General features: G+C 46.2%; 1 long non-coding RNA gene across 1 annotated transcript; it reads right to left on the reverse strand.

Moving 5' to 3' along the window:
- Window positions 1-2,777: 2,777 nt before the first annotated feature.
- Window positions 2,778-24,918, reverse strand: LOC309686662. The gene is made up of 3 exons (XR_014270560.1): window positions 24,814-24,918; window positions 7,519-7,663; window positions 2,778-2,825 (listed from the first exon to the last, which is right to left on the reverse strand). It is a non-coding gene; the product is annotated as an uncharacterized lncRNA (long non-coding RNA).
- Window positions 24,919-25,038: the final 120 nt, after the last annotated feature.

Here is a 25,038-nt window from a genome sequence, read left to right on the forward strand (position 1 = left end):
GCTTCCCTGGGAGGAACAGGGTGATATTTTGGGGAGGGTTTAGCACCCAGGGAGAGCTACAAATTACCCACCGTCAATAGGTAGCTTCTGTCCAAGTGCAGCAACATCCAGCTTAACACAGTTTGCGCACATCTGTCCAGAAGAGGCCAGGAGTATCTGGACATGAAACTCGCACAGGGATGTGGATAGGTGGGGGCCATGTTTCAGCATCTAACCACGGATAACAGCAGCCTGGGAATCTTTAATACTCTCAAATGGTGAGAAAACTTTTGCGTGTCACTTCGTAGACGTGCAATAGAGCAGGACACTTGGCAAGTTACTTGCCTACATTTCTTTGCATGGCTTAAGCATATTAGGCTCCTGGTCCCTGCAAGTTCAGCATTTACAGAGCAAAGGGAACAACATGACAGTCCCGCAGTGACACCTGCCCTATATGTAGCTCTTGCAGCAACCCGTGTTCGCCTTGGTAAAGTCAAACCCGAAGCTAAGTCAAGATACCTCCTAAGTTATGGATAATATGCAGGCTCTGGTGGGATATCACCAAGACAGGTCCCTTCCAACCTAAACCATTCTACGATTCTGTGATTTTATTTAAATTCTTCTTACAGGGGTTTATTCTCTTGACCAGAAGAACAGACACTGGTACAGCAAAAGGTTCTGCTGGCCTGCTTAGCATAATCTAGAGTTAAAACATAGAGGCAGTATTTCCTACGTTGGCTCACTGCTTCAAATCTTACCTGACATCCTGCATCATGTATGAGACATCTGCGCTACACGCTGGTGGAACAAATCTGTCAGCAGAACGAACGTGCAGGGACAAATCCATCCCTGTTGCAACAGCAATGGTGTTAACCCAGGGGACCGTTTTTGGCCCGCTAGAATCAAATGGGATTCAGAGCAAGTAGGTCCCTATATGCATCTTGGAAGACAAATGAATGACTAAAATAGCATTAGTGGAAGCAGGAGCGCCTGTTCAGTATGCTGAGATACACTGGCTCGACCGCGGCTGTGGCAGTCACACTACGTTTGGATTCAAATTACCACCAATCAGTTATGCCCTATACAAATCCGTCCCTTAGTTAAAAAAAAAAAAAAAAAAAAAAATTCTTAAAACCTATCTTGTGTTATGCCTTCAGGGCAAATTTGCTTTTATGAGCATGAATAATTCATGCGTGTTCATTTATTATTAATTAATATTCCATGAACATGCATGGTTTATTCACCCAAACAAAGCACTGCACCTCGCATGCTCTCCCGGCAGCCTGGCATTAGCTACTCGCCGCAGTCCGGCTGACCAAGACATAAGATCTGTATCATTTATCACTTCTTTCTCCCCAGAAGCTACTGAGGACATTTTGACCCTTCTTGCTGGTCACTGGCTTTCTCCATTTCCAGGGCTGAAAGCGGGCAATTCAACTCTATTGAGCTTAAACATTTGGGAGAATTTGAAAATGTGGTTGCAAGAGAGAGGCAAAAGGAGTTTGCCTTTTTTTGGTGGGCCATGGCAGGCTGCACCCATTTCCATTTCAGAGAAGCAACACCAGGCACTCTGTGAAATGCTGGTCTCCCCAGGTCATCACGTGGGTCACTGGTCAGCAGGGCTGTTGGGGGGACTCATTTCTCATTCAGTGCCATGTCGCCAACACCCACAGCAGCATTTCCCACATGGAAGTATCTCCTATCAATCAGAGAGACTTCGTGGCTTATGGCAGAGCCCGTGCCAACTACATTTCCCTGCTGTGCAGGCAGTTCGCTGAAAGCACACGGGGATTCCCCAGCAAAGCCAAGAAACTAATGAAAAGCTTTTCCATCTCAATATGGACCCTCCTGTACATTGATTCCGGCATCAGTCCAGACCATGGAGGGGCAGCTGGATTTCTCTTCTCAGCATCCATCCTCTGATGGATTTTCTCCCAGCCCTGGATCTGCGCCCAACACATGAGCAATGCCCACAGAGCCAGTACAAATCACAATCTACCACCATTCATAAGCAGCTCCAGAGGAACACCAGCTGAGACCCTTCAAGCAAGGTCAGACCTGCCACTCATAGCTCTCTGCAGCCATCAGTGCCTAAAGACTAGCAAAGCTCCATAGTTTTACAGGATGGGCAGAGCAGGACTACCCATTTCTGCGTAAAAACATCACCCACAACACCATCCTCATCATTATCTCCACACAGGCCCAGGAGGACTTCAGGTGCAAGCAGACTCACTTGGGTCAAATCACCACCTGGATCTTCTTTGCCCTCCCAAATGGTGCCCACAAAACCCCCCACAAAGGGATGTTTAGCTCTTGAATCTTCACCTGGTAGGAGCAGCCCTGTCACAACACACTCCCGAATGCTCTGTTCATGTCCCACCTCACCTGTATCCTCTGTTACAGTCATAAGGATGCAGGACCAAGAGCTGGATTTTCTTTATTTGGACTAAAACATCACAATCTCTTTATATGGTCATACGTGAGTCCTGATTTCAAGCTCAGGAATGTTGAGAGAAGATAGTAGAAAACTCCCTGGGCGTTAGACGCTGGAACAGCTTCAAATCAGGAGTTAGCTGAAGCAAACAGAGGAGACACAATTTGGTATTTAGCAAGGGTTGAAGTACAGTGCACAGAGAGAGGGGGAGAAGAAAGCATCACTTACAGGGGATGTTCACATGGTGCTCAGCACAATGGGGTACCAACCAGACCAACGGCAGGTCCCTTGATATTGCTGAAGTGGCACACAGAGGAAGAGTGAAATGAAATGCAACAGCAATCTATTCGGTTTTAAATAGCGATGGGTCCGAATCACAGGTCTAAAGCCAGATAACTCCATCTGTGAGAGCCTGGAGAGAAGGGTGGAGAACAGGGCGTGAAGCACGCCATTTTCCTTTTTTCTCTGTAGTAGTTTGAACCAAAGGACTGCGTCCAAACTCCCCCAACCGTGGTGTGTTTCAGATCTGGACCTGAAGTGCCTGATTCCAGTAAATACCCCGGGCACCCTCCTATTGCCTCAAATTGTTTTACAAATAGAGATAAGTTCAGAAACACTTAGAGAGTTACAGACAATTTAACACGCAGGGGCTGCTCTGGGAAAACTTAAAACTGTCATAATTCATCCTCCCCTTCCCCAGTCCAGAAATGAAAGATTAAACGTAGGAAGATTTATTAAACTGACATTTTAATAGAATTTTTAGACTTTCCATGTTAATAGTTTAAATATAATTGAATTCCATGAAAGGGAGGAATACAGGATGGAGCCGGTGTCCCCCAACAATAAGAATGTTTTAAACACTGGGGCATATCACTAATGCATAATTTAGTCTTATTTGCATGGCCCTTAGAACTGGGAGTAACGAAAACACAAATCTAATTAACAGAGTGAAAGAAATGCCTCCACCAGCAAACTTCATTGCAAGCTCCGCTACCACACACCCACCCTCCCCAAGTTACAAACATGAAACAGATGGCAAGGAGGAGAAAAAAATAAAAGACATCACACGTCAGCTCTTGGAGAGGAAGGGGTGGGGGGAGGAATGAGAGAGAAAGCAGAAGGGACAGGATGGATAACTATGCTACTTGACGATGCAGCAATTAACTTGCTGAGGGTGGAATAATTCTTGCAGTGCCTCTCTGGTCAGAACACTCTCCCAACTTAGCTAAGGAGTAGATGTATTGAGTGCAGTGGAGAGTAAACCAGTTTTCATAAATCCCAGCAGGAGTCCGTTTCGCTTTATGAGATTCGTGTGAAAAATTGAAAATTCAGGTTTTTCCAAATGCATCTGTAATCAGCAGCCTGAGCTGCGCAGGTCCCCAGAGGTAAGTGATCACAGCACAAAGTAGGGTTTCACAATCACACTCAGCTTCTCCGCTGCATTTTTAAAGGTTAGACATTAATTCCTGATCAATACAAGGAACAGCAGGCTATCCCCTACCCCCACTCCCAGAATTGTCTTACATTATTAACTGAGCCTTGGCTTTGTCCTAGAATTACTTCAAATCACAACTTGATGCTATAAGACACAGAGTCCCTCCAGATCCAGAGCAGAGGAGGATGAGAAAGGCCCTCCCCAATACCTTCTTCCCCCGTGCAGAGACAAATCCACCCTGTCCTAGTTCTGACTGGAATTTACATTTTTTTCTCTAGCCCCCTTTTATTTTTTTATCTCCCCATTAGCAAATTTGCTAAAGAAAACCACTGGGCTGGGTATGATCCTCCCTCACTGATCAGGGACGAAACCTGCTCCGGGTTGACCCAGGTTGCTGGTGGCTTTTGACTTCCTTACTCCGGAGGTATTTCTCTCACTGGACAGTTGAAGGCAAACAAGGCTCGTTGTGCTTGGCATGGCCCAGGCTGTCATCTGGTTAAACAGGGGCAGCAATGAAGACCTCTAGAGCTCAGCCATTCACCACAGCCCTCCTAGTCAGCATTAAAACCCCCATGAAACTGAGAGCACAATGCATCCTGGTCTAAAAGAAATGGGTAAGTTGAATCAGATTAATCACCCCAAAAAAGGTCTATATTTCTGTCCATTGCTGATACAGTTGGACCAAACATTGGGAAGCTTTCTAATTCAGCCCCCAGAGTACATACACACAAAGGCATGCACATCCATGCACGCATACTTCATATTTTGCATATTTCAAAAATAAAAACTCCAGAATTTGAAATTTCTCCTTGTCTAGTTGGACTATGTAGAAACAAGTCATTCCAAATTAGTCTTCATGGACAAGTATCTCTCCCTTAACAATGTGCTGTGCCACACTAAACTTATTTTTGCTGCGTTCCTCTGTGCCATTACCATTATGAATTTCATTGACATCAAGGCAACCCCCTTGAGCTCCAAAAACAAACCCTGTGTGTCCCAAGCATCAAGTTTTCCAGCAGCATTTAAAAAAAAAAAAAAAAAAAGTAAAAAATCCAGGCTACTCAACAGCCTTTAGAGATGGAAAAGTATCTGGTCTTCTCCACACTTGCACATTGGGCTGTCATCTGCTTTCCATTCACACGATAGGTGTTGCCTGCTCTTACGTGAAGACCTGATGCAGTTTGACGTGGTCTAGGACAGTAGCAGGAGGGATGTAAGCCGGTCAGTCAATCAGATTTAGGATTGATTTTTGATTGTTGGTCATGCATGTTGGTTCCTCCCCTGCCCCTCTTTCCCTAGTTGGTAGCACTCCTGCAGCTTTGAAGTCTTCAGCTACTAACTGGAAGAGATTCCTGGACTTCAGGCAGCATTTTGGGCAGTTTTTGGAAATCTTCACAGTGAGGCAGGCCTGGGTTCATTAGCATGCACTTGTGGTCTCGTATTTTTTTACTGCCTCTCTTCAGGGCTCATTTATTCCACTGAAATCAAACACAAGAATTCCCCCAAGGCATCCTTGTCAGATATGAAGTGACTGGGCTACACGACACGCTCTTTCCAGGTACTGCAGCAGGTACAGGAAGGCTTACAATGGTTTTCGTTGTTGTATCAATTCATTATCAAAGGGAAATTGATGAATATCCACTTTTGCTGAGTTAGAGAGTCTCCTGATAGTTAACGAGCGTGAATAAAACGTTATGGAAATTAGTGGCTGAGAAGGGAATTCTGGAACTGAACTTGAATATGAAATAGGTCATTAATACAACACATTTTTAACATCTGTTGATTGTTTCCAGTGTTATGGTGGTGGCGAAAATATCTCTGTTAAGATTCAGTGAGAAGAACGAAAGATGATCCCGCAGTCGTGCACGCAGCCCTCTGAACCCCCTGCCACACTCAGTGTGAAAAACCAGGAGCGATTCTGGAAACCCAAACAGGTCCCTACTCCTGGTGAGGAAGCACAATTTATAGTCTCGATTACTATTTGTTCACCTGTTCAGGACACCTCGGTATTGTGTGTGCTTAGCTGGCTGTGCAGAGTTTCTCATAAAATATGAATACTTCTTCCAGATACAGATGGTGCTTAACTTGCGTTTACTGTATGAACAGTTATAGGGTTTTATTATTATTTATAAGCCTACAGTGTGAGAAGCTTTTCTCTAATGCTCAAGAAGAGGCAGCTTCTCTCTTGCCAAGGACAGACAGACAAGATGACACAGCAAGAGGAAGGCGAACAACAAACAAGACGTGTAGACAAGGCAAACTAGATTTTCTGTAAGCCGTACAGGCCGTCTAGGTGTTTAAAAACAATTAAAATTGGAATGGATTTGGGCTTTGTGGGGTTGGTAGTGTAAGGTACGGTCTTATCCTGTTGGTACAATCCAGTCTGTCCAGGTTCCTGCACGTGGGGTTGCTTTGGGGTTTTTTTCCAGGTTGAAGAACAAGTGATAAAAGCCAGCAGGTAAAACAGGAAAAACCCATTTTCTTTGAAGATAATCTATGGTACTCATAGCTGCCCCAAAGGGTCTCCAACACATCACAGGAGAGGAGTGGCAAATTGATATTTTGAGTGTGTCGATGGTCTTTAAAAATGAAAAATGAGTAACATGACCAAAAAAAAAAAAAAAAAAGAGCAGAATAACTGAAGTGTCCCTTTGTGGGAAACAGGCATTGGGATACACAGACATACTCACACACCTCACCTGCCCTGCGGCAGGATCGGGACCTCCCCGGAGGGCTAGGTCTGGGTGGGAAATGGTGATCGTTACAGGGAAATTTTACATCTGGTTCTGCAAAGCAGCAACCTTACAGTCTTGCACACACTCAAAGGGGAGAGGGAAGGAGGGACAAAAGAAAGGAAATCTCTTTCCTACCTTCTCCCGACCCAATGGTTATTGAATTACCCATATAGAGTAGAAAAGGTCCAAGAGGAGAAAAACAACCCATCTGCAATAGCCAACAAACTGTGAGCTGGGCAATACCCACAGGACGCAACACAGTGAGTTTCAAGCCATGGTAGTGACACTAGCTTCAGTTTCTCCCTTCTGGGGCGACCACCAAACTCATCCCATCTTCAGGTACCTTAGATGAGGATATTTCTTTCTGGCCAGAAATTCTACCCTTCCAACATGAAGTTTCAGGGGGACAGAAAGGTGGTTTGGTTCCCCATCATTGCTTTAGATCCAGCACTTCATTCACAGTCATTGCTTACAAAAAGAAAAGGCAAACCAAGCCTCTGGCCAACAGGCAATAAAAGCTGGCACAAGTGGCCCATCCAAGCCATGGTCTAGAGTTTTGCTCAGCAGTATGAGGAGAGAAAAATACAATGATACTTCTAGTTGAGGCACATAACCAAGGATAACATAATCAGGGCAACACTGCAAAACAAGACCAGGACGTGCTTCTTCAGAGACAAAGGCATGGAATAGCAGGATGACAGGAGTACTGTCTAAAATTTAAGGGAGGAGAAATGAAACAGTACAACATTTCTAAACTCTCTGTTGAAGTGTTCTGCTCATCCCAGCCAGGCTGTGTGTAGTGTTTGCGCTTGCTTGTTACATATGAAACCGCAGCCACTGCCTGATATAGGAACTTTGATCCAATAGATTGGTGTCTCAGGTGGTGCAACGTGCCAAAGCCTACTGTCTCACAAGATAAGGATCACTAAACATACCCTTTACCAGAGCAAGCCAGAGGGCAGAAGAATAGCAGTGCAAGTACTCAGAGTTCTCCAAGCAGAGAAGGACTCGGGTTGTAGACATCCTCATCAAAATCCAGGGTGGTGATTTCAAAGACCTCCTTCCAGATCAGAGCCACCTCTATAAACAAGGGGCAAGAAAAGATAGTAACAGAGTTTCTCCATCCAACGTGCATTGCAACCCTCTAGATTGAAACTCTGAGTTGTTGTAAGGAATGAAAAGTCACGATGGGGTAACGAACCCTGGAAGTCATGCAGCCTAACCACAGCCCAGGGATTGTGGGTGCCTAGGCATCAGGCTACCAAGACCAAGAGTCACCTAATTTCTTGAATGAGGACCCACAGCCAAGTTTAAATGATCCTTACCAGGCCCCTGTATCTCATTCATTGCCTGCTCATAAGTGCTGGCAGCCATCTCAGCAGCTTCACCTCCATTCTGCAAACCAGACTAGTGGACTACTATATTATCACAATTAACCACCTCTGATTAGTTCAACTAATTACTGGGTGCTAGCAATTACTCACTGACAGGCCTCCTCAGAGGCTTTAATAGCTGTTCCCACAAGATCAAACAGGTGAAGGCCAAAAGAAGAAAGCAAAACAATGAAATAAGTGGGAAATGAGGGAAAGAATTAAGAAATCCCTGAACAGACCCAGGTCCATTGAGACCCAGAGTAGCAAACAGCCCAGCTAATTAGCATGCCTGTTGCCTTGCCAGCATGCATGGAAATTTTCCCTCCAGCCCTTTTTCTTGCAGAAGTTCATGATTTGGGATTCCTCCACAATACAAGAACAAGACAAGATGCACTTGCACATTCTCATTTCAACACTGCAATGGCCCTCCAAAACACTAAATTATGTCTGGGCGATTGTGTTTAGAGGGTGAATTTTGGATCCTAGGCCTCCAAGTGGAGGAACTTTCTTTGCAGCTGACTGAAGACCTCTGACAGTGGGTGGGATTAGGGGAGAATGGAAATGCTGACAAAGGGATAGCCTTAACTGATGGGGAACATGCTTCTTTTATGGATCTCCGAGGCAAAAATCCTTAGGAGGATGCTTTATATGTTGCAATAGCCACAGTGCATTTTATGTTTCAGATCCTGTCAACAGAACTGAATAGAAAAGAAATTGTTAGAGACATTCATAGAAGTGATCTTGAGAAGTATTAAATTGTACAGGATGCTGCAAAAAAATCCATAGAATTGTATCTGTTGCTTAGAGAACTCTCTTGCTCCCGTTGCCATTGAATTTTATGGAATTTCCCTAAACAGGAGAGCATCCAAAAAGTATCTTTGTTTCCAGGTGTGTCTTTTGCACCTGTGGTGGGGTTTTCAGGTGGCTGGTGAGGTCAGATGAGGTGCCAGCACTATCTTTACCTCTGGCTTAAGGTAGTCTTATTTGAACACACTTGTCCATGGTAAACACAGACATGACAGTTTCTTCCTTGTGATGGAGATGTTTCCTTTTCCCAGCTGTGTGCTCACTTGGATCAGAGCAGGTCTGGTTAAAGGCAGAGTTTCTGAAGAATGAAACAGTTCGTTCTCTTTTCTCTGCCTCTTCTCCCTCCTGGCTCCCCACTTGGCTGCATGCTCCACTGCTGTGGCTATAGCACTTGGAAGACGTCTGCTTCCAGACATCCTACTCCAAAGCCTTTTGTCTTGAATAATACTGATCTGACAAGTTTTAAGGGAGGATTTCAGGGCGTCCATAAAGCACTTGTGTTGGCTTCCAGGTGGCTTTTTAACCAGCTAGCTACAGACAACATGGCCATAGATCCTGAAGCACCTCAGCATCCCAGAACCAGCTTCCAAGCACAGCTGACACCTTCTGAGGAAGACTCTAATCCCGGGGGACCTGCTAGAGAACAGACATTGAGCAGCTTGACATACGATAAGCTCGGTTCAGTGCCTTGGTTCAGTGCTTCCAAACACAGTTTTCCGAAATGATGAATGATTGTTTTGCAGGTGATGGTTTTGCATTAGAAACACACATTATTTCCTGCTTTGCCTCTCCAACCTGGAAAGACTGCTGCCAGCACAGGGGACCGTGGCCAACACTTTGAGCCTAGCTGTGCCACAGGTGGTGATGGGAGGACTGGAAGGCTGACATGGGACAGGTTGTCTGAAGGAGACTGGTGGAAAACATGACCCTCCTGCAGCTATCAAGCTTCCTGAGCAGAGCCCTTGTCTCTGGGGGAGGGAGTCGGGTATCTGTGTGGGGTGGGATGAATCCCTCTCAAAGCCAACAAAGGCTTTGATCATCTGCAGACCGTGGATGGAAGAAACACCTGTCCCACATGGACATAACATTATTAGCCGACTGCACTCCCTGCTTGAGTGGGAAAGGACAGCGAGCGTGATCGGGAGACCTCTGACAAACAGCACCGCACAGGTCCTTTCCCTTTTTGAAGAAAAACGAGGGGGGGAGGAGGGGAGGGTACAGCTAAAGCTAAATTGTCCCATAAAACATTTTACTACAGCAAACCGATTAACATTTGACTCTGCTATAGAACCCGAACAATGCTAAAGGCTGCAAAATGCCTGCCTGAAAAGGCGATGCAAAACAATACGGACGCACAAAGAGCCGTTGCGGAGGCGGGAAGGGCCCCCGCGCAGCCCCCCTGCCCCGTCGCCGGGTGCTTTCACGCCCATGCTAGCTGCCCATGCTGAAAAGGCGCAGGAAAAGGTGTTTTGTTTCAAAGTAAAACCTTTCCAGACGAAGGAAGCGCGCGCTGCAGAAAGGCAGGGCGCACGTTGGCGTTCCCCTTTTACAGGAATGACAAGAGCCTTTTGGTCTTGCAGCTCAGCAATCGTCCGCAGGCCCCGCTCTGTGGGCTCACGGCGCTCCCCACTCATGCACGAGCCCCGACAGGCTCAGCCTGGGGGATCCCTCCTGTCCTGCTCCCGTGGAGATCGGGAGCGCGTGGGCACCGGAGCAACCAGCCACGCAGCCACCGCCAGAACTCCACAAAGCTATTGCTAACTGTAATTCTTCTCCATTTCTGCAGGAACATTCAACTTATTCAACTGACATTCTTCTACAGTACTGGATGAGTTTTCCAGACCTAATGAGATTATCATGTGAACTGGATTAGAGAAGACTAAGTTTTAATTCATATGCTTTTGCTAATAAATTCAACGCTGGAAATCAGCTGAGGTTCAAGCAGCCATGAGCATCTCTAAGCTTCGATTTGATACTTTTAGTCAGCCATAAGCAAGACTTTCTCCTACAGACACACATGCACATAACACATTTCTTTCCTTAAGGCTCTATTCATACCCTCTTTTTTTAATTCTTTTCTGCTTGCTTTTTATGATCAGAACTGCCAGAACATCTCCCTGCAGAAAGGCTTTGGGAGACCTCAAGAGCAATATCTCACAGGGCCGACCCCTGCACAGGTCATGCAGGCGCCTCCGGCAGTAGAAGCAGAGCTGCAAGTGGCCTCCAACATTTGGGGACCCGTCAGGAAAGCGACAGGAGCTGATGCACTGCCATCCCACCCACCCTCCGAAGTTTCAGCGTCCCAGGCCCAAAGACAAGCAGGACTGATATGCAGGAGCAACAAGCTGTGGCCTGAGGAAGGTGAGTACAGGAATTTCCAAGAGCGGCAGTTGTCAGAAAATTAACGTCAGTAAGGAGCCTGCTGGGTGGGAAAATGTCAGACCGACTTGCCAATCAGAGGACAACGGCTGACAAAGGCAAGTTTCCTGCTACGTCTTACGGGGGCTTTTTTTTCACCCGCAAGCAGAAATTCTGGCTCTCCCACATTCATGACAAGGCGCCTCTTGCAAAGCATCCTCCACGCTCCGCCAGGTAGGGAGCAACACAACAGCGGTCAGGTCCGACCTACCACTCCAGGTCCACCGAAAAGCCACCGCTGGCCATCGTGGGCAGGTCAAGCAGTGCCAGATGGGGGCCTGTTTTCAGGGCTGTGTGCCTGCAGGAGGGGGGTTCTATTGCTCAGAAGGGAGATTTGCCCGAGGGAAGCCCCGCCGCTCTCCTCCACCAGCCCCGAGGAACAGGTGGCCACAGCGTGAATATCCACCGTCGGTCTGGGACGTTTGATATCCATCAGAGAAGGAATTAAGGTGCGTGGGTCTGTGACTGCTTTACACGTTAACTCTGGACGGGATGAAAACGTAACCCGCTGGTTTTGCCTTAAGCAATACTTGGCTTATTCTGTTCCCGAGCTTGTCTCCTGTGCAGTGTATTTCTTTTGCTGATAAATATTTATGCTCCGTGATTTTGATTTATACAAGGGGCTTAAATATTGTAAAGCTGGATATAACCAGCGTAAACCAACATAAAACAAAGCACTAGTATCCAGAATGGGGTGGACTAAAAAGGCATGGCTCCTGCAGCGGCCAAATTTTACCCCAGAAATGACCTTTTCCCTCCCCCAGGACTGGCACAAATTGGCAGCTTCCCCTTCTCTGCTTTACAATTGAGATTCCCAAAGTGTGTGTATCAAACAGGAGAGGTGTTTGCGGTATTGCCAAGGTTACTAGAGTGAAAACATTGCAAATGGCATTTGCATGATTGTACTTTCAAATCCTAACTTGTAGCAACAGTGCATTTTAAATGAAGGTGATTTATAACCCAAACCAGAACACTAATCATATTCTGGAGTAATAGGATTTATTTGTTGGTTGTTTGGTGGTTGTGTTTTTTTTTCGGCTCAGAGACAACAAGCTACGTTCATGAAAAGGGAGATGGCTGGGCTTAAACCCTACTCCAACAACATTTTGAAAGGATTAGAAAACAAACACAAATGTGCTCCATTTTCAATATGCAGTTCAGAGTCTGTGTAGTTTTTAATGCTTCCCTGCTAAGAGAACATCCTAAATTGCTAAGCAAGTTCAGACAATTGCCATTTTAAATGAAAAACTCAGATTAGCACCAAAAAAAGGAGTCGTCTGGGGATCAGGAATGGATGTTTAACAGCGCCCAGCTGTTCTCCAGCTATGAAACTCCTTACCCAAAGCACACTGGGCACGTTATGAAGCAATGCTCAGTCCTCCACCAAGAGTAGGATTTACAGCCCAATATCTTGACCAACTAAAGCTGGAAGCAGTTGCCATGTTCCCCACGACATTGGTTTTCTGGGATTGACTGTGAAGGTCCTGGGGCACCTAACTTCAAGTCATGCAATATTTATGGGGAGAAAGAGCTCGTTTAGGCTGTAATTTAGGAGGCGCACTAAATCTCATGGCCCATACCCTTACATGGAATAAATGGATTAAGTCAATATACACCACCCAAAGAGCTTGATTTTAACCTCCACGCCCTGTGCACACCAGACTTATGGGAACAGAGGTGCTCCGTAAGGGATTGAGGGTTACCAGGAGTAGTTCCAACAAATTCCCTTATTTTTTTTTAACAAAAAGAACTTTTCCAGACGTTTCTGAAATATTTCCGTAAAGCACACATTAAAGCCACCTTCTAGGGCTTGTTTTAATACAACTGTTCTCAGTGGTGGCCTGTTAAGCTAACCTGTCAGATGTGGGAAACCAGGAGTGCTCGTGTGCTCTGTTACTGCAGCCATCTGAAGAGACGATAAACTTCATCTGGCTGGTGGGAACTTCATATAACACCCACTAACCTGGTCACTTAAATTGCATGCTCATATACTTGCTGGCGATTGGCACCTAGAAACAGCACCTAAAATCTCTAGTTGTGCTTGGAAATTTTGGCTTTAGATATGTTCGTACACACACTGATTTTATACAGTGTGTGTATATATGTATGTATAATTTCACAGGCACATATACATATGTCTATAAATGAAAAAATTAATCTAAAATATGTCGCCCTGCAATCTGTCAAATAAAGCTGATATAATAAATATGTCACTTTATTTAACAACTGATGCTGAAGAGAACTAGGCAGAATGAAAGAAATCAAGACATGGCTTAGTAAAAACACTGAGGAAGGCAGAAATTAAAGCAATCAATCACATTCTCGTGGAACGTCTACACCACTCGAAATAATATTTTATTGTCTGCTATTGATTGGATGCCACTGAACAAAATTGCAAACAATGAATCTGGTGTTATAAACAAGAATCACAATAAGAATAACTTATTTCAAAGCCTCAGCCGCACAACAGTTTGCGCTCTGCAGAGCCAGGCGTGGAGCACTGGACATCTACTTGCTCTACCACCGTAACCTAAGAAAACATCCCTGCTCATTAACAACAGAAAGGTTGGCAGGCAACAGTGCCCAAAATAAGAGCACCCTCCCCTTTTGCCCTCCTTTTCATTTTCAGCATGAGCATTTAAAGCTTGCAAACTTTGGTAGGACTGGAAGGCAGGACAAAGGTAGACAAGTGGCACTGTTTGTTCAAACAGTGAGATCTCAGTTCAGGAAGGAGGAGGAGAACACCTTGAATTTTAATCTCCCAGTAAAATACTGAGAAAAATCAAAGAAATTATGCTAAATCAGAGAGCAAAGCATGACTGTAGCGCCCGGCAGCCAAACCCAGGTAACTTGGTGGAAAAGAAAAGAAAATTTCCACAGGCCCTTCATCAGCCACTGGCCCCAAGTCTCCTCCCAGGTGCTTTGCCCTCTCTCAGATGGGACACTGTCACCTTGATCTGTTCAGGGACAAGAGAGATGGGTCAGGACCCAAGCTGAGCCTGACAGAGAGAAGAGAGTGCAGGACAAGTCATGAGAGGTTACGTCCTGTTGCTGCTAACCAAACCACAACTTCCTCATCAAACACTTCGACTAACACCACCGGGACAACCTGAGAAGCAAGGTGCTGCTCATGCTGAGCATGTAGGTTCACCTCTAGAAAGGACGAGTTGCCACAATACAGTGCTTTACAGCCGCGAGGAGTAGGACCCACAGCTGGTACCCAAACCCCCCTGAGCTTGGTTTGTTGTAAGAAGCAATCGATACCTGGCAGGGCTTTTTGGTGCCACTGGGGGAAAGTCCCGCTTCTTCCTCGCCCCTCTAAAGCCCAGAGGACAATAAAACAGAGCACTAGTAACATCTCTAGGAAAATCAGATGGAATGGTGATCAGATGAACCAGCCATTCCTGACAATATCCAGACTCTAAAATAAAAGTGGGCAACTATGAATGCAAAAGGCTGAATAAGGAGCAAGCAGCCAGGATGGATTAGAGGACACAGCTCTTCCTGGGTTGTCCTGTGATGCCACCAGGTTGTCACACATTAGCCATTTATACATATGTGCAAATGGCATGAAAATACTGGGCCAAATCCATCCACGGTGCAAATTCGTTAAGTTCCAGCAGTTCTACACTGGGTGCTAATTTGGCTCATTATGCATAACTGAATGCAATTCTAATTGACAGTTTTGATTATGCCTCACATCACTTCAGCTCTAATTTATCCACACGGGGCAAGAAAGAGGTAATACACAGATTGAGGTCTGGCTCTGAGGGTGACAGCAACAGGAAGAAGGAGGAAAATCACCCCCGGACCTGTGCACGGTGGCCAGGGGTGGAGCTGGAGGCATTCCCCCACTGAAGAAACATTTACCCTGCTGGTATTCAGGAATCAGGTTGTTTCTAATTTACCGTGTACGTGCCCAATAATTGGCTACCCACCCCTGCAATATCCAGTCTCTACTATTACTACAGATTTTATGGAGTGGGAGTCCCTTTAGGCATTTTGGGGGTAAAAACTCTGCTTGGTATGTGAGACAGAGTGTTTGTGCATGGGCAGGATTACAGTTTGGGGGATTTGGAGTTTATAATTATTTTCTCCCATCTGTCTCGTATACTCCCCCTTCTCACACAGACTCTTTGTGTCTCACATTAGAAGACAATTTCAAACCTGCAGGGATCAGCAGTGCCAGCCCCACCTTCCTGGGAAGAAGAGGTATTTCTTCCAAGGGCTTTCAGTTAATGTGGATGAGTCTGGTATAGTGGATACACCCATCAACCAGTTGATAAGCAAAAGCTCTTGTCCTAATGAATTATAATTACTTCAGAAAGGTCAACCTAGACCCCTGCCAGGATGGGAACATCCTCAGAGGACTGGGACTGCACAATAGTGTCCATGGCAGATCTATGGATCTTGGTGAATTTGTACTATGGATGCTTTGGTCCCAGGAAGCCCAGCCGATAGCCCCGGGCTGTAGGAAAAGCTAAGGAGGAAAGGGCACAACTGGTTGAAAGACAGCATGCAAAGTGGTCAGCTGTGGGTCAGGTCACTCCCAAACCTGCAGAAGCTTGCCTCAGGTCTCAGTCTGGCCAATGTCTTGATCGATGCCTTTGATGAAGAGTCAAGAACGTGCTTGTGAAAGGTATGGTGGGACCAAGCCTGAAAGGGGCACGAGTGCTTGAAAGAAGAGGAGCGTAATTCAGACGGACCACGACCCGAAATGCAACTCTGAAATAAACAAGGAAATCCAGAGACATGAGTTCAGCCCTCAGGAAGGACAACTCCAGAGCACAGGCACAACAGGAGGTGTTTATGGTCCAGGGAGGCAAAGCACAGGCAAAAGGGCCACAAAGAGCCAGCAATGAGAGCAGCATCCCAGAGCTGCAGTTGTGGGATGTGCTGAGTGGAGGGACTACACAAGAGGCACACGAACCCACCACAGCAGGGGGGAGATAACCCCCAACCTTCCTGCTGGTGGGGCTGAAGGAATCTGCCCTCATTCCAGCCTCTGGGGTCCCTATCCAAGACCAGAGACCCTTCCTGCTACCAGGTCAAGGCATGTCCCACAATTAACCCGATTTTCTCTTTGGTCACAGCTGAATTTCAAGAAACAGCTCTGGCTTTGGGATCAAGCCAGCCAGTGCGCAGAGGAGGATACCACATGTCTGTGGCATGGATTTTGGGGTGTTCAGTGCCCTGCCACCTAGTTAGCAGAAGGCTCTGCACGTACAATGAACATTTAAAGTGGTGGAAGGAGCCATTGAGAGGTACAAAGCCAAATCTGTCCAAACCTGCACGAAAGAAGGCAGCGGTGTGGAGGAAAGCAATCTGGCACCCTCTAGTGTGATGCTCTGAGAAAAGCTCGTCCCTCCCGCACCCTTCGCCGCATCTTTCCTCACAACCACGCAGGCCGTCCGTGCCCGCAGGCTCAGTCTCATCAACCCCCTTTAATTGCCATCCACTGTAGCAAGACACGAAACTCATTAGCGTGAGCAGCATCGCGTCACGGTGAGCCTCTCGGGCCATTTCCCTCCCAAGACTTTAACCAGACACAAACCTGATCTGCCGGAGATGCACAGCCCAGAGAGGCTTTAAAAGAGATTTTTCAATGTTTTGAGAACCTGGTGTGGCTGAGACGGACGAAGTGCCAGTGGCAGGACGCCGGGGCCACGGTCGCACTCAGCACTGCGTGTACGGGGTTGAACTTGAAGGCAGACGTGTCCCAGGGCACGCGTTGGGAAATGATTCATCGCTGTTTGACAGCATTGAGCTGAGAGAGAGCAGATTCAGGCAAATGTGTGACATGTGGGGTGAGACATTTGTATCAAGAGAGGCTGAATTACAAAAAAAAAAAAAACCAAGGACCAGCCAGGGTCTCCCAGCCCAGCCCGCCCCCAGTGGCACACGCACATCTACAGCTGCCTGAGAACATTTTGCCTTTTATGACTTGGCTCTCAAGCCATTGGAAGAAAAATAACTTTCTTCCTTTCCTAATCACCTTCACCGTCCTCCAGTGAACTTTTGGATAATGTATGCTGTGTCATCAGAGCAGCGCCGCTCCACGAATGGTAAACAGGCGCCTGTATATTTCTCAGGACGACAGTTCACATTATCATTGAACCTGAGGAGCCAACGCAGAGCACAGGCAGGAGGACATGAAATACCCCCAACCCAGAGAGCACCATCCCCTCCCAGAAGCTGGGACCACTTCTACAAATGCTACTGAACAAAACCTCCTCCTTTCCCAGGGCTTTGAAAGCAAAAGGCAGTTTGGGTCAGCCATGGGACATCGGTTGGTGGCCTGACCTTCAGTACCTGGGTTGGTCTAGGTGGGACGGCTGTCCCAACATTGACTGCTGCCTCTGTCAGCTGTCAGAGACAGGACAATGCTGAGCCTCAAAAGACCACGATAGATACTGTTACTGGTACTGCAAACACATTAACGTGAGTGTCCCTGTCAACCCTGGAGAGCTGGCATCTAACCAACCTTTGTGCCACTGAAGGTCACCCCTTCTTGTCGCATCATTGTCGGCATTTTTACGTGTTGGAGGTTTCTATGATCTGCATTGAGATGGGTGTTCTGTGTTTGGTTTAGGGCAAGCTTGTCACCCCAAAACAGTCCTCTGTCCTCATCCCTCATGCTCTTCCTTGTCGTTTTAGTCCAATACCAAAGGATGTTGCTCAGGGCCACGTGTCTCCTGCATCACCTCTTACATCCCCCACTGCCCCCCTCCAGGTCCTGTGCTCCTCTGCATTGGCCAGATATTTCCCATGAAAAACAGCTGCCGGTAATGCAAGCCATGGATCTGGCGCAGCTCTGGTTAAAGCTGGATCCAATTTTACAAAACCCATCTCACAAGCAAGTTTATCTCCTATAAATAAACACAAAACCTGGGACTTTTGCCTGGCCCCTGAAACAAAAGGATTTTTGCTACACAGCTTAAATTTTTATTGCTAGTTAGTGTAAGAGAGGGTGAAACACAAAAATGCACACTGAGCCAGGACCTACGCAAGCTTTTGCAGGCAGATTAGCCAGTGTATCCCCTTAATGACCTTTAAAATGCCTCTTGCCTGTCATGCTAAATTGCATGGTCATTTTGTGATGTGGACACATGTTCAGAGAAGACTAAGCTGAGACCATCCATGACACAGATTGCTCACAATTTATATACGTATTCTAAAAAGTGTGATTCTTCTCCCTTGAAGATGCAAGATTCCTTCTTAAAATCAACTTATATTTTCAAACCATACTCTCCAAAAAAGAATATACTGAATTCAGCGAGCTAAAGTTATGAGAGAGGTCGCTGGAGCTATGATCAAGACACTAGAGTCACGACCAGATCACCAGCCCCCATCAGAAGCAGCAACTTTTTTGGAGGCCGGGGAGGAGGATAAAGGTTAAAGCAACTCCCTTACACTGGCCTGTCCACTTGCAAATCACGGCTTCCTTGACGCGTGCAATGCTTGAAGCTTTTTGGAAAACCACAGAAAGACACAGCTTTGCCAAAAAAAAAAAGTTAGAGAAGATGTGTTATGCAACATCACTTTAAAAGCAGGTCTTGGCAAAATGCAATGAGGATAAGTACTGCCCTCCCCACTGCAAACCAGGCTGGTGCTGCTCTGTGTCCTGCCTGCCACAGGAGGTGAAGTAGCAAAGAGTGTATCTACACTCAGAGTGTAGACTCTGAGCGTATAAAATTGCATTGCATTTTCTAGTTATGCACTTACAGAAGACACAAAAGGAAGAGAAACGGGGGACCAAGCACAAAACTTGAGCTATGTACAACAGTGCAACATCGCGCGGGTCCATGCCTAGAGCTGGTAAGTGCTACTGCAGTAGGAAAACTAATACAATAATGCCCAAATCGCTTGCAATGTGTTTTGAGTCCCTCCACACCCTCCCTAAAACTTGTGAATAAGAACCATTAAACGAAAGCCGGAGGGCAGGTCATTGCTCAAGGTCAATTGATGTACCTCCCTCATGGTCAGTGAAGTTGCATCTGGCAAGGGCTCGGCCACAGGATCTCAGGAAGGTTTGGGCAGGGGCTCTGTTGGTGAGAGCAGAGTGTGACAATGAGAGAAACAGCCCGAGCTATTGTAAAACTAAGGAACTGAAACCATATATTAACTAGAAATAGAATAGAACAGACTATTTCAGTTGGAAGGGAGCTACAGTGATCACGTAGTCCCACTGCCTGACCAATTCAGCGCTGACCAACAGTTAAAGTACATTACTAAGAGCAATGTCCAAACACCTCTTAAACACTGACAGGCTGAGGGCATCAACCACCTCTCTAGGAAGACTGTTTCAGTGTTCAACCACCCTTTCAGTAAAGAAATGCTTCCTAATGTCCCATCTAAACTCCCCCGGCGCAGCTTTGAACCCTTCCTACTCATCCTGTCGCTGGATCCCTGGGAGAAGAGCCCTGCATCTCCCTCTCCACCTCCCCTCCTCAGGAAGCTGCAGAGAGCAATCAGGTCCCCCCTCAGCCTCCTTTTCTCCAAATGAGACAAGCCCTAACTCCTCAGCCACTCCTCATAGGACATTCCTTCCATCCCCGTCACCAGCTTTGTTGCCCTTCTCTGGACTCATTCAAGAACCTGAACATCCTTCTTAAATTGTGGGGCCCAGAACTGCACACAGCTCTCCAGCTGAGGCTGCACCAATGCTGAATGCAGCGGGATGATCACCTCTCTTGACAGTGTTTGGTGCACCCCGGGATGCGGTTTGCCCTCTTGGCTGCCAGGGGCCCTCTGCTGACTCCTGTTGAGCCTGCTCCTACCAGCACCCCACTGTCCCTACTTCTCGGCTGGGAAAAGAGAGGAGTGCACAAGCAAAGGCACATATCTGCATTTGTGCCATTAGGGAAAAAAGCTTTAAAGTTAACATATTATTGCTTGGTTTCCAACAAGTAGTGCAACAGAGAGAGATTTTTCTCAATATCCTTATTAACTTATTTTTCTTGTTTGTTTTTTAGCCATTACTTAGTTCAATTCAAACTTACTCTTAAATGTACTCCCATCAATGCCGGCCAACAAAGCATTTCGGCACGTACTTAACTCAAAGCAGATAACTAAGGCACATTCAGCAAAACTCACCCATACGCCTCACTTTCTTTTTTTTTTTTTTCCTCTGAATAGGGGCCCTCCATCGTTTTAAAAGCTGTATTTCTTTTCAGCATAAAGTACTGTGGCTGCAAAAATCAATGCACTATGCTCCATCAGTGTGCATCTGTCACTCAGCTCCCAGCATGGGAAAAAGAAGACGCACACACAGAAAACACTCACCCAGTCCCTTTCCTTTAAGAACAGCCAAGAGTAAAAAGATACATAATTTAGCAGAACAGTTTTATTTGTGTATCGGGTTATTTTAAACGTCAGCTAAGGTTATGTTCTTGTCATCGGTTGCTGCTGGGTGTTGCTTCAAAGTCATTTTGAGTCACTGCTCTCCATCTTCATCTGCTGATGAGCCCCCAGGTAGAGATGGAGACATAACTTCCCTTGACACGGGTAACCTCCAATAAAGAAGCAACTTCCCTTTTGACATGCTGATTAGAATAAACGAGGGGAGGCGGAAGGGAAGAGGAAGGGGACTGTAGCTCTTGAAAAGCAAAGAAAATGGGTCACATCCTGCACTCCGTTTCTGTGGCATCAGATTCACTCCAAGCTATTTGTAAAGCAGCAAGAAACTCATTAGACTGCTGCTAGGGCTATTGATGGGAATGCAAATCTTTACCTACAGTACCTTATTCCACAGCAAATGAACAGCAGGCTGGGGAAAACCAGAAAGCTGTAGTCTGGGGTCCGGGAGTCCAGCAGACTGAAGTATCATATCTCTTTTTCTGATGTCAGTCCAAAAAAACCCCAAGGTCTGACTTCACTCAGATTTTCCATTAGTTGCATCAACACCGACTTTAAAGAAATTCCTCCAGGTTTCCATGAGCCTGAATAAGGCGAGGATCGGAGCCTGAGCGTTCAGTAAATCAGCCTGGGTCCGGCGCAATATGAAAGGGTTGCGCTCAGAGGGATACAGTCTGACTGGCGCTTTGCGAGACCGAGGGAAGTCTCCTCTGGAGTCGGGCTTTTGTTTTGGCCTGACACAAGACTTGCCAGAGCCAGTAATTCTTTCCATTATCTTCCATGGGCTTTGGATTAAGTTGCTTATAGTGAATTCAGCTTTGACTGCCCAAAGTGATACTTCATGAGATCATCTAGCTCAGAAACCAAGGTAAAAGGTTTCCAGAAAAATCCTGCCCTGGTCTTCCAAGGGATCCTGCTGCAACGACGACTAAGCCATTGCACTGGTCCCAGTAACACTACCTGCAACTGGCTCACACAGCCAGGGTCTTCTGCTCTCTAAGAAAGAGCAATAACACCCCCCGTCTCGACCCCTCAGTAGGGTCTGCACTCGCTGTCACATGCACATTTTCCATAGAGCACCAAACATTGTCATTTACACCCATAAAAAGCTGAATTCAGCACTCTTTCCATAAAACGGATCGTGAACCCTCAACACCACTTGCCTCTCCTTGGAATAATAAATTATGAGGACAAATGGCAGAATCATTATCAGTTTCAATATCCAGTCATAAATAGTCTTGTAAGAACACTCAAATGATGGTGTTTTATTGCGTTAGATATCACTTGCCATTAATTACAGCATGAAACTTTTGTACTTTGATGAAAAGCATTTTAGCCAGCTCAGATATAAATTTAAAACAGTCTTAAAACAAAAGTCACCTCAAGTTGTGGGTTGGTTTTTTTTTTTTTTTTCCGTCTACAGATCTGAACACAAAACAGCATTTTAAGCTTGGAATGACAAAAAAGCAAGGTTTTAGAAAAGCTGTTTTATTGCACACACATTCAGCTTCAGCGCCTACAGCAAACTAAGAGTACCCATGGCCGTTTTTTACTGTAACATTGTTGGCAGCTAGATTTCAGTGCTGCAGATACCTCATAGTTCGTTTGGTTTAGTAGGGGTTTTCTTACTAAGGGTGAAGCGCTGTTATGAATCAACGCGATCCGGTTTACGTTTCTGCCCTGTTTCTTTTGTCTGGATCATTTCTCCTTCCTTCTGTCAGTGTAAGTCACCACACAGGACAGACACACTTGCTGCAGAGCAAGCCTGGCGTCAACAGGAGCCGGTGGGTTCAGCCTCTCGCAAACCTGGGATACCCACAGGACCTCCCATACAGAAGTCAACTTCAGCCTAACTTTAGTGGGACGACCCACAGGAGTGAAGCCAAGATCTACATTTTCAAGCAATTGTGAGATTAGCCATCAAATTTGCAGGCTGAAGGGATTCGGGTTGTGGCAATTTAAGTTGCTGCTCCTGGGGGGAGCAGGGTGTCAGCCCATGGCAATGATCCCATTTTGCATTTGTTTGCAAAAGGGATTATTCCACCCCTGCTCTGGACACGGTAACATTACAGCCACCGCAGCCAAATCTCCCAGAGACCAGGATTCAGAGCCTCTGCTGAGCTGATCAGCAGTACATCTATTATTAAATCCAGAGGGATTGCTAACATCCATACATGAATGTACAGTCCTAAATGCAGATGCACAGCACCAGCAGTACTGGCTCCCATAGACTTTTTAAGTAGATTTGGAGAAGACATTTTACTTTGCTTTCCCAACCCTCCAGGAGGAATTATGGGTGGCTCAGTTTTTAAATTATTCTCATGAAACCTGGGAGAGCAAGGTTGGGCTCTTGTCCAGCCAAAGGCTCTCGCTTTGCCCAGGGACACAGGAAAAACACTCAGCTTCTCAGCGGGATGGTGGGAATCTGCTCAAGCTTAAGACTTCTAAGTTTAGGAGTCAAATTCCCATGACAGTCAATGGAGATCTGGTCCCTGTGTTCAGCAGTGACTTCCTGTCCTCATGTCCCTGGAAGTGGCCCCCAGGAAGATTTGCTCTGTAACCTTCCTGGAGACAGAGGTGAAGCTGACCAGTTTGCAGTTTTCTTTAACCCTCCTTACCCTCTTTGAGGATGAACCCAAGATTAGCCTCTTCCCAGTCATTGGGGTCCTCCCACAATCATCACTACCTTTCCGAGATGATAGAGAGCGGTTACACAATGACATCAACCAGCTTCCTCAGCACCCTTGAATACATCCCACTTGGTCTCACACACTCATGTATGCCATTTTGCTTCAGTAGTCCCTAAATTGTTTCTCCCCTACTATAGGCAGCACCTATCTCCCCTAAATTCTGCCACCAGGCAGCGAGATAAAGAGGCTTGACAGCAGACCTTGCCAGTAACAACAATGGAAAAGAGGACCTCAGCTTTCTCCATGCCCTTTGTCATTAGGTTGGCCAATTCATTTGGCAGCAAATCAATATTTTCCCCCATTTTCCTTTTTCTTGCGATTTACCTATAGAAATCCTATTCTTGCCCCTCACCAGTTTCATCTCACTTTTGCCTTTTTAAATTTCATCCATGTTGGAGCATATCTGAGATCCAAGGACAAGTGACATTTCCCAGGACTCATCAGCACCTGTAAAAACAGATGTCACTGTCGCAACTCAACTGTTGCTTGAAATGGTGACCATTTGCTTTTTGACACAAAAGTGAGAAATTGAAGAAAAACAGTCTAATTGCTCATTTAAGGCAGCCTGTTCTTTCCCTTCTGCTTAGCCAGTTAAAACCTCCTTTGACAATCTGAGAGTTTAGCTCCCAGTGCTCTTGCTTAAAATATAACAGATGGCCTCTAATAAGTAAATTGAAAAGTGCAAATAAGGTTAAAACAATTTTTCTTTATTGAATATCATTAACTTCAAGGCTGTCCACTTTAAAATGCTAATTAAACCTCTCTTCCTTTTGCGGGGTTCTAGGGAAGAAAGATTGCCATGGGGTAAATTCCTCTTGTTTGTAGGGGACTAGCCCAGCAAACCGACAGCAAACCGGGCTATTACACGTCTCGAGCTTAAGAAGTAGAGTTGGAAGCTTTCCATTTATTTGCCCCTTCCATATTAGTTCCTTCCCACAAACCAAACACAGTCAAGAAGGAAATTCAAAAGGAGCCAAGTGTGAAACACCGCTCTGTCCACGTGGCAAATGACCGTTTCTCTGAAGGTCACTACTAGTCCAAACCGAATGCAGTTTTCAGCACAGGATTTCTGACACCGCGTTGTAGCCCTGCAAAACGCCATGCTGCAGGTACGGGGCTCTGCATTCCTGGCACCACACACAGAGTACACGAGGTGCTTCAGCACCTCGCCCCCACCTCATTCCTAATTTCCAGTTCAAATTTATTCCCAATTAGTATGTGCCAACATTGTTCTTTGGCTTAAAGAGCTTTCCCCCTGCTCTTTACCCCCAGCCTGAAGGATTTATACTGAACGATGGTATCACCTCCCAGCTTCCACCTGCTAGGCGAAGCAAGCTAAGCTTTCAATCTCCTCTCCTAGGACAGCCTTTCCCTTCCCCTGATGATCAATGTATGAACCATCTTCCTCAACTCTTCCAGGTTTAATTCTTCTTTCCTGAACACAAGACAGCAGATTTGCAAACGCCCCCCCCAGCCCAGATCTCACCACAGCCTTGCGCAAGGCAATGCTCCCATCTCAACTGGAAAGGCACACAGGTACGCTCAAGGAGAACCTTTACCTTCTTCACGGCCAGGTCATACTCACAGTTTCTAGTCGCTGCATGTTGAAATCTTTCACTTCCTCTACCCCTGCTAAAGGTTGAGCTCCCAGTTCGATGCAGGTCCAAAAGGCACCACAACTCAGCCCCCAAAGACAGCCTCATGCTCAATGAAAAGCAGCGGGTGTGAAGCAGATATAGCTTTTTGGTCAATGGCCTCAGGACGACAGCACATCACCGGGAGCAGGGAGCTCCCTTGCCTGGTGGGTTTG

The sequence above is a fragment of the Vanellus vanellus genome (genome assembly GCF_965231255.1).
Source record: "Vanellus vanellus genome assembly, chromosome: 2".
NCBI classification, from domain to species: Eukaryota; Metazoa; Chordata; class Aves; order Charadriiformes; family Charadriidae; genus Vanellus; species Vanellus vanellus.